Raw genomic sequence first — 12,898 nt, forward strand, 5'->3', positions numbered from 1 at the left:
CTTACCTTACTTCACTATTACTATTCTTAGTCATTTCCCCTCCATTTCGTTTCCTCATTCCATTCATTTTACTATCATTAACCCATTTCATTACATTCCATTTTCTTTAATCATTTTCTTCCACTTCATTTTCATATAATTTTCATTTTTTGTCATTTTTTAATTAATCATATCCTCTTCATTCGTTCATTTTACATTATGTTCACTTCATCACATCATTTCATCACATCTTTTCCTTAATTCATTTCATCTTATCACTCTCATACTTTCTTAATTATTTTTCATTATTTTTATCATTTCATGTCATCATATTACAACATTACATTCATTATCTGATTCTCATTTCATCATTGTATTAAACTATTTTTATATCTCTAAATTACCATCTATCTATCCTCTTTTCATTATCATATCACTACATTCCATTTCAATACATTCATCCATTTTATTTCTCTATTAATCATTTGCATATTATTTCACTACAATAAGCATTTATTCATCTACACATTAAAAATCAACATCACATCCACATATAAAAATATCATAACAATAAAACAAAATATGCATAGCATCATCCATCACATCACTGCATGATATTGTCAAACATATAAAGGCCATAATAGAAAGACACAATAATCCAACATAAACACAATGCAAAAAGCTCAATCTGAATAGTCATATATCAAAAGATCATCATCAAAACTGATATATCGGATAAGCCAATACATGTGAAAAAAAATGATACATAGATCATTCCCTAGTCTCACCAACTAGTCCACTAGCCCCATCTATCTATGGCTGATCAAGAAGTGCCTGATCACTGGGGGCACTCCTCTAATCTCTCAGAGCTTGATCTCATGAACCTGTACCCTATGTCATGGGAATGGTTGGGGCAACTTGACTAGTGGTTTCCCCATCTGTACTTGGTGGAAAAGGTGGAAATGGAGGCCTTGATGTTATAGATGCTATGAATGCTTGTATAGTGCTCGACAATCGACTAATCTATGTGCCAATCAATCTAACTTGTGTCTCCATGACACTCATACAAGCCTCCATATCAGATGATCCACCTAGTATAATAGTTGGTTGGACAAAAGCTCTAGACACCTATGTCTATACCTATGGTTTTGCATTCTAAACCCCTACTGAGTGCTCTTGTACTTGAGGCCTCTGTCTCCTCACCAAATGGACATCATCTGGTAGCACAACCCTGTGTTGAACTACTCTATTCCAATCTAAATCTTTTGCCCTCATGCTTAGCCCTGTACCATTGTTTATGCCTGCTCCCATCATAATCCCACTGCCCACATACCCTGGTCCCTGTGCTAATATCTACCTCTATATTGGGCCCTGTGGCCAAACTCTCTATTGTGGTAGCACTAGTGCCCTATTAGAAATAGATAATACTGAGAGGAGGGGTGAATCAATATTCTAAAAACTTTTTTCCACAATTGAATATTGTTAATTACTTTGTAAATTGCATATGAAAGTAAACCAATAATGTTGAATAGTAAATATAACCATAAGCATAGAGAACTCATAACACCATTATTTGTTAACTAGGGAAAGCCTGGCCAAGGGAAAACCTTAGTGGGGATGATATCCATGAGATGATTCACTAAACAAAAGGATCCTATTAAGGATATTGACTCTATTAGGAGTCTATGAAGTACATATAGTGTCTCAAGCCCTTGCTAGAGGACTAGGCCATATTAGAAGCCTCAACACTATTATGATTTGCTTCATCCCTTTTAGGAGTTGGTAGATCAAATACAATGTATGAAAGAAGAGTCCATTGCCCTAACATGCATTTATACAATAAATTTCTTCACAAGAATAGATATACATACATACTTTCTCACTGTTGTAATTTGCACTTTCTTTGATCATACATAAGATCTTGCATCACATAAGGCTCATATATCTTTTAAGTTATCTGCACAATAGTTCTCATATCATAAAAAATCTCATCAACTTTACATTCTTTGTGCAAGATAAGATCTATACTTATACTTTGCAAATTAATAATTCTCTACTCAGTCAGCCTTCATGAGTTCACACATTTGATATAATATAAAATAACTTGTGGAATAATATCCAAAAAGTCATTCGATCATGACTTAGTAATTATTTTGGTAGCAAAATAATTCATTAAAGTCGTACAACTCAATTCTTTGCTATGCTTTATTCTGCTTTGTCAAATACCTATATTGGTATTTCATCTGTAACATGCATCATATTGTTCGTACACACCTATGCACTTAACCACATCATCATGAAATTTTCATAAAACCATCCTTAACTACGCATAAGATAATTCAAAGTGTGTCATTTGTACACATCATATTTTTCTTTGTGCTACTACAAATTGTCTAAGACTTAGACAAATTTCTAACTCTAAATGCATAAATGAAATACTGAATATATGTTGCCATAAATGACAACACTCAAGACATCTTCCTGACCATATTGCCAAAAACATCCCCCTTTGGTATTGATGGCAATATTTGGTAAAATTGGTTAAGTCCCAAAATGATATCATGCATAACAAAACAAATAAAAGTAAATACATAGAAATTGCCTTCAAAACATTACAATTTTATTCATATTCTGATGGATCATTACATTCCCTATCACTCATTACATTGATATGTAAGTGTACTTACCCTTACATATACAATCATACAATTTACATATTACTACTTCTTTCCATACATACAATTTTATTACATATTACTCCCCCTTTGACATCAATGACAAAGATGTCAAAAATAGTATACAAAAATGTGTGGCCTACTATTGATCAACTTGATATCCTAGAGAAACAATCTCCATATACAAGTTTAAGTATTTGCACTTCCTTCTTCCAGTTCTCCTTTACTATATCAGAGATACTGATTAGTACACATAGTGCATAGGATGCCACGTCAACTGTGCTCAAGTTAATATAGGAAAACTTATCATAGGAAGCCTTCGTTGCAAGACATTCCTCCAGTTGCCTTTGCAAAATACTAATCTTTAGTGATAAGATTTCTCTAAGAGTAGAGAATCTTTTTGCTGCCTTTTCCTTATCAGACTTCAAACATCTAATCACATTATGGACCTTCTCCACTTTTGTTCCACAATCCTCAATATTGGTCTTAGGGAGCTATACTTTTTTAGTGAGTGTATCAAGATCACTCAACCTACCCTTTATTTGACTCTCAAAGTCTGTCAGGTATTTATATGATAATGCACACTGTCCATACAACTTCTTACATTCATCAATGTATTTCTTGAGTTCCTTGATTCTTACATCAAGAGCCTTTGAGTCATTTCTCACATTTGTGCACACTGTATCAAATAGTGTTGCATCGTGCTTGGCATGTGCTTGTGCTGAAGCTACCTTAGCTAGAGTTATGAATTCCTCATCAAAGGTCTTCATCAATTCCTTAGCCTTTGACTACAAGTATGGATTAGCTATAGTTTTGGTAGCTATCTTCTATATTCTATCCAAGACTTCAGTTAGTGTCTTCTCCAAAGATTTTATAGATTTGTTCTTTTGAAGCAACTTTCTCAAAGAGCTTATTAGTCCTTTCTGATCATCATTTTCATCACCATTATCATTATTATCATCATCATCATGATCATATGGAATTGCTACTACTGCTACTAGAGTTACTACTGGGATAAGTGTAATTTCTTTTAGTTCAACACTTTTCTTCTCTTCCACAACATTTTTCCTCCCTTCTTCCAGTCTCTCAACTTTTCTCTTTGACCTCTCTTCAACTTCCTTCCTTTCTTCTTCCTCTTGATTCTTCTTTCTTTCCACTTCTTCTTTATTTTTCTTTTCCTCTTCTATCCTCTTCACTTCTATTAACCTCTCTATTTCTTTCTTCTTCTATTCTTCTTGCTTCTTTTCTATCTTTCTCCTTCCATTTTCTCTCCTCTTTACCTCTTCTTTTATCTTCTCCTCGGCTTGTTTCTTCTTTTCCTCTTCCTCATCATCATCAAAGCTTCAATTATCTATGATATTTCCAATACTAGATTGGCCAAATGCTACAAAAGGATTCTCCTTTATATCCATAGTTATGTGTGTACTATCCACTTGCATGGTTTTGATACTCATAATAATATGTGGTGGTGGCAGTGCTTGTTGTGTCTCTCCTACTTCTTCCTCATCACTGGAAGGTGTGCTTGCATGTACATACATAGGGCTCTTAGGTTTGGATTGCATACTCACCTTTGCTACTGTAGGTACTGAGGTCATGTATTTCACAATGGCCTCCTTTGTTTCCTTTCTCACATCCTCATAGTGTTAGAAATAGGGAATACTAAGAGCGGGGGTGAATCAATATTCTACAAACTTTTGTTACCAACTAGATATTATTTATTATTTTGAACCATGCATAAGAAAGTAAACAATTAATTCTGAGAATAAGAGTAACCATGCACAAAGAGAACTCATAACACCATATTTTGTTAACTAGGGAAACCTTGGCCAAGGGAAAACCTCAGTGGGAATGATGCCCACAAAGATATACTAATATATATTCCTTGTTAGAGGATAGACCCTGCTAGGAGTCTATAGTCACATTTAGTACATAAGAGTCCCTGTTAAGAGACTTTGAATCCCTGTTAGGAGATTCCAACCCTATTAGGAGTTGTGGTACAATGGATGCAAGAAGAGCTCACTGCCCAAACATGCACTTTTAATTACAAGAACAGATCACTACCCAAAAAAGTAATTTATCCTCTAAATTCCTCAAATATATAAATATAGATGTTGTACCTTATGTCTAGCTAATCTCTAATCTCAGCTCAATCTCATATCACAAAATTAGGTTATCAGACATTCACTTCTGCATATGATACAAAACTTTACATTCATATTTTTTGCTCATAACATCACAAATTGCTTCTCAATTCACTTGCACATTATTCCACAAGATGTCTTTGCATAAATACCATGCCTTTTCAAAAATTTCTACTAGGTCAACTAAGACCAAAATAAACTTTCCAATTTAGAGTAAACATCTTGGATGTCATCCCTAATTGGTCTAGTAATTATTTTGTAAACAAAATAATTCCTTTAACTTTCATTTTAATGTTATGTAAATCTTAAATATCTCTTTTCTATATTGTTTGTACTGATGTCCAAGGTTATACATATCATCATAAATATGTATACTATTTCCATATAACTTCTCTCTCAATCAATAGCATCATATAAATGAGTTATACTTGAAATATTGTTCTCTATTCTTGTCTGAGAAACATATAACTGTATTCACTAGAACATGAATAACAAGTGTTAGAGTTAGTATTCTTGCAAGCAATGCTAACCACATGTTCACCTCACTTCATTCTACCTCCATGTAACCTTTCTAGTCATAATATGACATCGACAATAAGTTGCATACAAAACAATACACTACTATAAACCATTTTCATACTTGGACAATTTTTTGAGTACCAAAAAGCTAAGTATCTTTATTTTTGAGTTTTACTACAAGCATGTACACTATGTGTTGCCATTAATGACAACATTTACATATCTACATATAGTCAATTGTCAAAAATCTCCCCCTTTGGCATTAATGGCAACAAAGTAGGAAAAAGGGCTAAGTATCAATTTTGTTTTCCAAAATTTACAACATTACTATACTCACCATCTATTACAAATAATTCATCTTACAAATGCTCCCCCTTTTGATATAAATAGAAAATGCATAACTTACTTACAATTTTCTCATACAAATTATCCCCCTTTGACATCAATGAAAAAGGTCAAAATGTTCAAAAATTCTCAAAAAGCTTTGTCTAACTACTATAAAAAAATATCAAAACTTTTGTCTCATTGCCTTAAGCTAATATCATCTTCATACAATCATCAAAATTTTCCTTTAGACTGCCCATACCTTTTTCCCATGTTTCCTTGACTACTTTGGCAGTAGTGAGAATTGCACATAAGGCATATGATTATTTTTCAACTACATTAAGGTCAGAGTATATGAAATTGGAGTAAGTGTCCTTTGTTTTAACACATTCCTCCAATTGTCTCTCAAATGGTTGATAGTCTTAGAGCTATAGATTCTTTGAAATCTAACAATTTTCTCAAAATTAACTCTTTCTCAAGTTGTAGTTTCCTAATGTTAGTGTGAACATTGACAACTTGTCCTTAAAAGTCATCAAATCTACTAGAGGGTTGTTGTTACTGACTTGTCAGAGCTTCCAGCTCACTTATCTTCCCTTTCATCTTATTATCTAAAATTTTAGTCAACTTGTGAGATAAAGTACATTTGATGTATAGTACCTTGCCACCTTGTTAACATCTTTGGAGTTCCTTGATATAAGTATCAAAGTTCAGCAAATCATTCTTTATGTTCTGACAAACAGTGCTAAAAAGATTAGCATCATGAGAAATTTGAGCCTTAGAATTTGCAACATTTAACAAATCTGTAAATTCATCATCAAAAGATTTGACTACTACTTTGGCTCTCTGTTTAGGGTCTTCTTCTATATGTTTGGCTACTAGAGTGCTATACAATATGTCAGTTACCTCCATTAATTTCCTCTGTAAGCTCTTGACTTTCTTGTTCTTCTCAATCAACTTGGTCAAAGATGAGATCAAGTCAGATTGATCATCATCATCACCTGTAAGGTCGGCAAGAGATAGTGGAGTGGATGAGCTAGATTCTTTACTCTCCTTTTCATTTTGTTTCATTTTTGTTGTGTCCCTTGTTTCTCTCTCTTTTTCTTCCTTTTCTTTTTCATTCCTTTCTCGTTCTTTCTTTTCTTGTTCTAGCTTCTCCTGCTCAAGCAACTTCAGCTTGGCTTCTTCAACCTTTTTATTTTCCTCTTCTAACTACCTTTTCTCCTCTTCAATTAGTTTTAATTGATCTTTAATTTTTTCAAAGTGGGACTCAGGCTAATTAAAAGGATCATCTTCAATATTAATAGTAATATTCGTCCGATCAATTTGAATTGTATCACCACTTACTGACACTTCCAAAGTTTTCTCTACAGTGGTAGGCCTTCTCATTAATTCAAACATCATTGTGTTGATGGCTTCAACTATTTCACTTCTTATGACATTCTCCTCACCTCCCATAAATAGAAATGGCCTCATCTTACTTCATAAGTAAGGAGCTAGATTGTTTGTCAATTTCCTAATTTCTTTGTCATCATCAGTTTTGCACATAGTTCTTAACATAGATTTCCAAAGATCCATATCTTCTTCATGAACTGATGCCTTCTTTGCAATAATTTTGTCATAGATTTTTTGATTTACAATGCCTTTAATGTCTTCAAGTTTCAAATTGTTAAGAATCATTTATCTCGCGGTAGAGATATCAATTTTTTCTTTCTCAATATCATTGTAAAAATCATAAAACTTATTCATTTGCACAAAGTTCCCTACATTGGCAATAGTTGTGTTAATCTTTTCTATCTTTGGTTTCCAAGGTTGCCTTGTTTTACCTATTGGCTACTTAAGAGCAATAACCTTTTCAGGCTATTTAACTTCTTGTTCCTCATCATCTTCCTCACTGGAATCTTCAATTTTCAACCAATGTTTTCTTCCTTTTCTCTGGTCCATTAGCTTATTGCTTGACTCTTTTTGACTTGTAAGTCTCAACTTCTATTAGCCTTTCAAACTTCCTTTTGGGTTCACTTGGTTGCTCGGCTGATACAACAACATATGGGATGCATTTCTCTATAGGATTCACTGCAATGGATACATCTAATGCTTGGTCAACTGATAGCAGTGGTAAATACATCACACTTTGTTCATTAGTTTTTTTTAGTATAGATATTGTAACCCAAGGCCGTATGACCCTGGGCTCAAAAATCAAGGCAAAAAATTTATATTGAAATAACAAGTCACACATTTTTTTCTTCAAAAACAATTTTGGTTTTTGTAACAAAAAAAAGTGTTTAAAAAAATGCATGGTGTGAAGAGAAATTTTTTATTAAAAAAATGTTGTTTGAGGGCTTCTTTTTTTTTGGAAAAAGGCACACCACCCACAAGAAAGAAGGTACACATAGGTAAAACCTAGTCCTTGTGTTGGCTCTTCATTGGCCCATCGCACACAAGAAGTTTTGGCAATAATTTTTAGGGTTACATTTTGAAAGACCCCACCCTGGGCCTCACACTTTTTCCTTTTTTCATTTGGTTAGTCATTTATTGGAAGTCAAACCACCTACCTTTGGTCATCATTCTTCATGAAAGTCCTCAGAGAGCCAAGGCCAGCTACCTCCAGTACACATGTGTTTTCATCTCTACCATCAAATTTGGGCTTGTTACTTGTTGACATCAAAACTACATCAACATTCCTGTTAGTCCTTCTAGCTCTTTTGGACCTACCTTAAATTATTTTCTCATTTCTCAAGCAAACATACTCTATTTTTTGCAAACAACATATCGTCAAAAATTTCATTCTGGGTTCGTTGTGATGGTACACGTATTTTTCTATTTTGATGCTTTTTTGATATCTTTTTTCTTATCAAAATTAGGAGTTCATGTTTACACTCTAAGAAGCATATCTTGAGCATATGATCCCTGATTTGAGAATTCGTTATATCATTGGAAAGGTCTTAATGTACTTTTTTCAGTGATGCTAGTTTTTTTTCATGTTCTACTCCAGACACATTCTAGTGGATATCTTGGTTAATTCAAGTCTCTGGATCAATTTTATTTCTCTACATGATTTGTCATCAGTTGTACTATCTATTGTATTAGCCTTATGTCTCTTCTAGTCTTTATAGACATCTATTATATGATTTTTTGCAAATACACTAAGATAAAGTGTCATATTCCTTCTGTGTTTTTGTTTTAGTTGTTTTGCCTTATTTTTCCTTTTGATTCAAGTAGTTTCATATGAGGGAACTCATGTAGATTATTGTATTCTTGGGGTTTCACCATATCATGTTCCTTATTGTACATGTGCTACTCTAATTAAAGTGACATTGAGGTTGATGTTTTGTCTTTATTTTCCATCTACTTTTGTCCAGTAAGTGTCCCTTCTATGACATTAGTCTCATGACATGTCTGAGATTGATCACTGGCTCAGTACACACGTGTATTATTTTGTGCATCTTGATAGGGGGTTCTATGACATGCAATTCTTTTGGCTCATTTTTCCAATTTTTTGTCACCTTGTGCTTATCTGCATTAGGGGGTTCTTCTATTGTTTTGTATTCTCCTTGGTTTGATGGAGTGAGCTATGTATTCAATATTTATTCCTATGTACTAGGTGGATGTAGTGGCTAGGTACATATGCATTTCAGTGAAATGGATCATTTACCATATGGACACTCTTCTTCTTTTTTTCTACTTTGGATGCAACCTTCCATGTTTGATTGATCAACTCTTTAGAATTTGGTTTTTTATGTCATCTATATCTTTGAGTTCATTTGTTTTCCTTGTTTGCCTCCTGATTTGAGTAGTGTCTTCTGAGAGAAATCATGCAGGTTATATTCTTCTCTACTTGGTTAAGTTCTATTTTAGTGGAGTTTCTTTAGATTAGCAGTCACTTTTTAATAGAGCTTTGCAACTTCTACATGCATTAGTTGTGTTCTACATGATCATCCTTTTTTTTCTATCTTTTGGGACGTTCTCTAGTTTGGAGGCTTCTTTACTCCTTCACTAGTTCTTTCAATATTCTTTTCATCTCTTCTTGGATTAGGGTTTTTCCCATGTGATTTTCTCTATTTCTCCTCTTTACAAAGATTTGGTTGTGCTACGGTACCTCATCAGGCCTTGTTGTCAGGACCCAAATTTACTTTCACTAGTAGTTTTTAGGTTTTTAGCTACTCCCTAAGTTTATCTTAAGGGGGGTTGTTAGAGTAATAAGTTGTTTTCTTATTTACTCTATTTTACTTAAGCTAAACATTAGGCATATAATAATTAATTACTATCATGCAACCTAGGTTTTACCTTTTAAGGATTTAGTCTCCTTTATAAGGATTGATTTCTTTATAAGAATTCATTCATTTTTTGATTAATAACAATTTATCTTTTTTCTCATCAAGAAGGTATCGTCGATGGATCTATGAATTCAAACTTCCATAGCTTTTACTTCTCAATTTCTGTGACAGTTGTTTGCATGCAGTGATTCTTGGGAGCTGTGGGGTTGATTTTCATCAACTTTAGCAATTTTTATAGTAGTTAAGCTAAAAATGTTATATATTTAAATACAAGTACTCAAAATAGACATTATTAATGTAGATACTAATAATAGTTTCTCCACATTAAATAACTCTTTCAAAATAAATATTAATACTTTAGTTAATCAAAAGTTTTACAATATCTTAATATTGAATTCAATAAATCTATTAATATGAATTTAATTATTTACAAATATTTTTCATTAGATACCACCAAAAGAATGTAGAGATTTTTATCTACTTAAAAGTTTACAATATTTTTATCTCATTATTAAATCTAATACTTCTATCATTATTAAATTAAAGATAACATGACAATCTATTAGCATTTTTTTAAAAATAAAATAAATTATTTAAACAAGTCCATGTGCATGGCGTAATCTCTACTCACTAAAGAAGTCCACACCCTCTTTTCATTAACCTTTGTTTGTTTATTTATTTATTTAAAAAATTTATTTCCAATCCATCACTCAATCACAACTTTTCTTGATCAACTCTCACATAAACATGATCATAAAGTAATAGCACAATACTACCCCCTGCTACACTACTATCCATATGAATATATTGCCACCAATTACATTAATTCTCTCTTTATGAAAACTTGTACAATCCATGCACAAACTGGATTTGATGATTATAGAAGAAAATAACTAGCTTATATAGACCTATATATATTTTATGCTAAGAGTAATCATTATCAAGGTGCCTATTTTTCATTAAATCCCAAAATGATTTTTTCTTAGTTGAGATTGATGACCCCTCCCTTCCCTTTCTCTAGTTAATACCCTCTAATTACCCCCCTCTCTCACTTCCTTCTATCTTTAGATATGCCCCCCTAATAACCATCTATCTCTCTCTCTCCCTTCCCTCATCTCACCATCATATCCCTCTACCTACCCTCATCTCTAAGATCTCTCTCTCTCTCTCTCTCTCTCTCTCTCTCTCTCTCTCTCTCTCTCTCTCTCTCTCTCTCTCTCTCTTTTTCACACACACACACACACACACACACACATAATTATTGTTAGAATCTGAAAAGATTAATAACCCAGAAAACTAGTGCAAAGAGTAAATATCTAAACTATGAATGCAAATGATACAAAATCAAAATAGCATCATAGAGTCAGTCTCCAAGAGAGTAATGCAAATGCTAGAAGCAAAATAGCATTAAGAGGATGCAAAAACTAGAGATACAAATACAAGCCAGGTAGCATGCTTATATAGGCTAGGAAGAGAGAGGAGGTGGCAACACCAACCAATGAGGAGCAACCATCTATCGGACTAAAGATAGCAAAGTATCTTCCCAAGATAGCTAATGGATGCTCACATGTAGGAAGGTGACACCTCACAACCATTCACCTAATAAGACATGCTTTATTAACCTAAGCGAGATTATTAAAAAGTGTAGGAAAAACCTAGCAAAATAGGAAAAATAAAAAACTACACTAATAATTATATACCTTCTATTTATCTCTCTTAATGTCATTTAAACATGAATTGTAATATCTACTATATTAGATAAATAATGATTAATATTTAATTAGGATTAGAGTTCAGATTATAATTAAATTAGGTTTCAACTTAATTTAGTATTAACGAGATGAAATGATGCATTTATGTAATGTTAAAATATTGGTATTTTAGCAATTATAGTATTCAATTACTCATATAGTCTATAATTTTGTATGTGTGTGATAAAAAATCTTTTTAAAATTCTTGTAGATTATATTTATAATAATAATAATAATAAAAGCTTAAGACAAAAATCTAAATAGAAATATAACATATGTAACATAAATTATAATTAAAAAATATGTAACATGAAGGTGAAATAGCATAACCACTCAACAAGTAAAACACCAATTTAAAATAGTAGAGTTTTTATCAACAAATAATATATTCATCTTGAATAAAGTATAGTTAAATAGTTTTTAAATTAAATTGTATAGGAAAACATATATTTTTTAAGTTATGAAGATAGATCCTATTTGAAATTTATAATACACAATCTCAATAATCCAATTTAAAAATAATTGTATTAAGTATATAAATAAATAAATTCATAAAGTGAAAAGCTATTTGTTTATTTATGTAAATTCTTTTTCTAAGAGATTAACTATTTTCTAAAAGAGTAAATATTTTATTTAGAAAAAATATAATAAAATTGATTGAAATAGTTAAAAGCTTAAAATAAAATCATTTGCTATATATAATTAATTAAATAATTCTATTCACTTCGTCCAATTATATTATAAGATGAACATTTAAATTCTATTGATCTTACAAGTACCTTAAAATAAATATAGGATGGTCTCACTACATAATATAGTTTCTAAGTTTCATATACTCAAGATAAAGAAAAATAAATTGACCTTTTATCAAATTTATTCCAATTACACAAATCATTAAACATGAATATTTCATTGAAGGTGAAAAAATATCATCTATTATTATTTAAAGATGGAAAGTTTGAATATGATAATCTCTAGTGTTCTCCATCTCTTCCAGTCCATAATTGATCAATAATTGATCACATTATAATTGAAACTTTTAATGTTTTCTATAATATAATCTTAAAAAATAATATCTTGTTACTAGAATAATCAAATCGATAAATGACAAATTACTTGTTTACTTTAATACTAAATTGTGTAAACTCCTTTTGTAATCTATAAGTAAAAGATATTTTTGACACCAAGTCTAGATAATCACGAAAATAACATTACTATAATGTAACTAAATCTCAACT

The sequence above is a fragment of the Cupressus sempervirens genome, chromosome 11, assembly GCF_028749045.1.
Source record: "Cupressus sempervirens isolate cs-2001-9-10 chromosome 11, ASM2874904v1, whole genome shotgun sequence".
NCBI classification, from domain to species: Eukaryota; Viridiplantae; Streptophyta; class Pinopsida; order Cupressales; family Cupressaceae; genus Cupressus; species Cupressus sempervirens.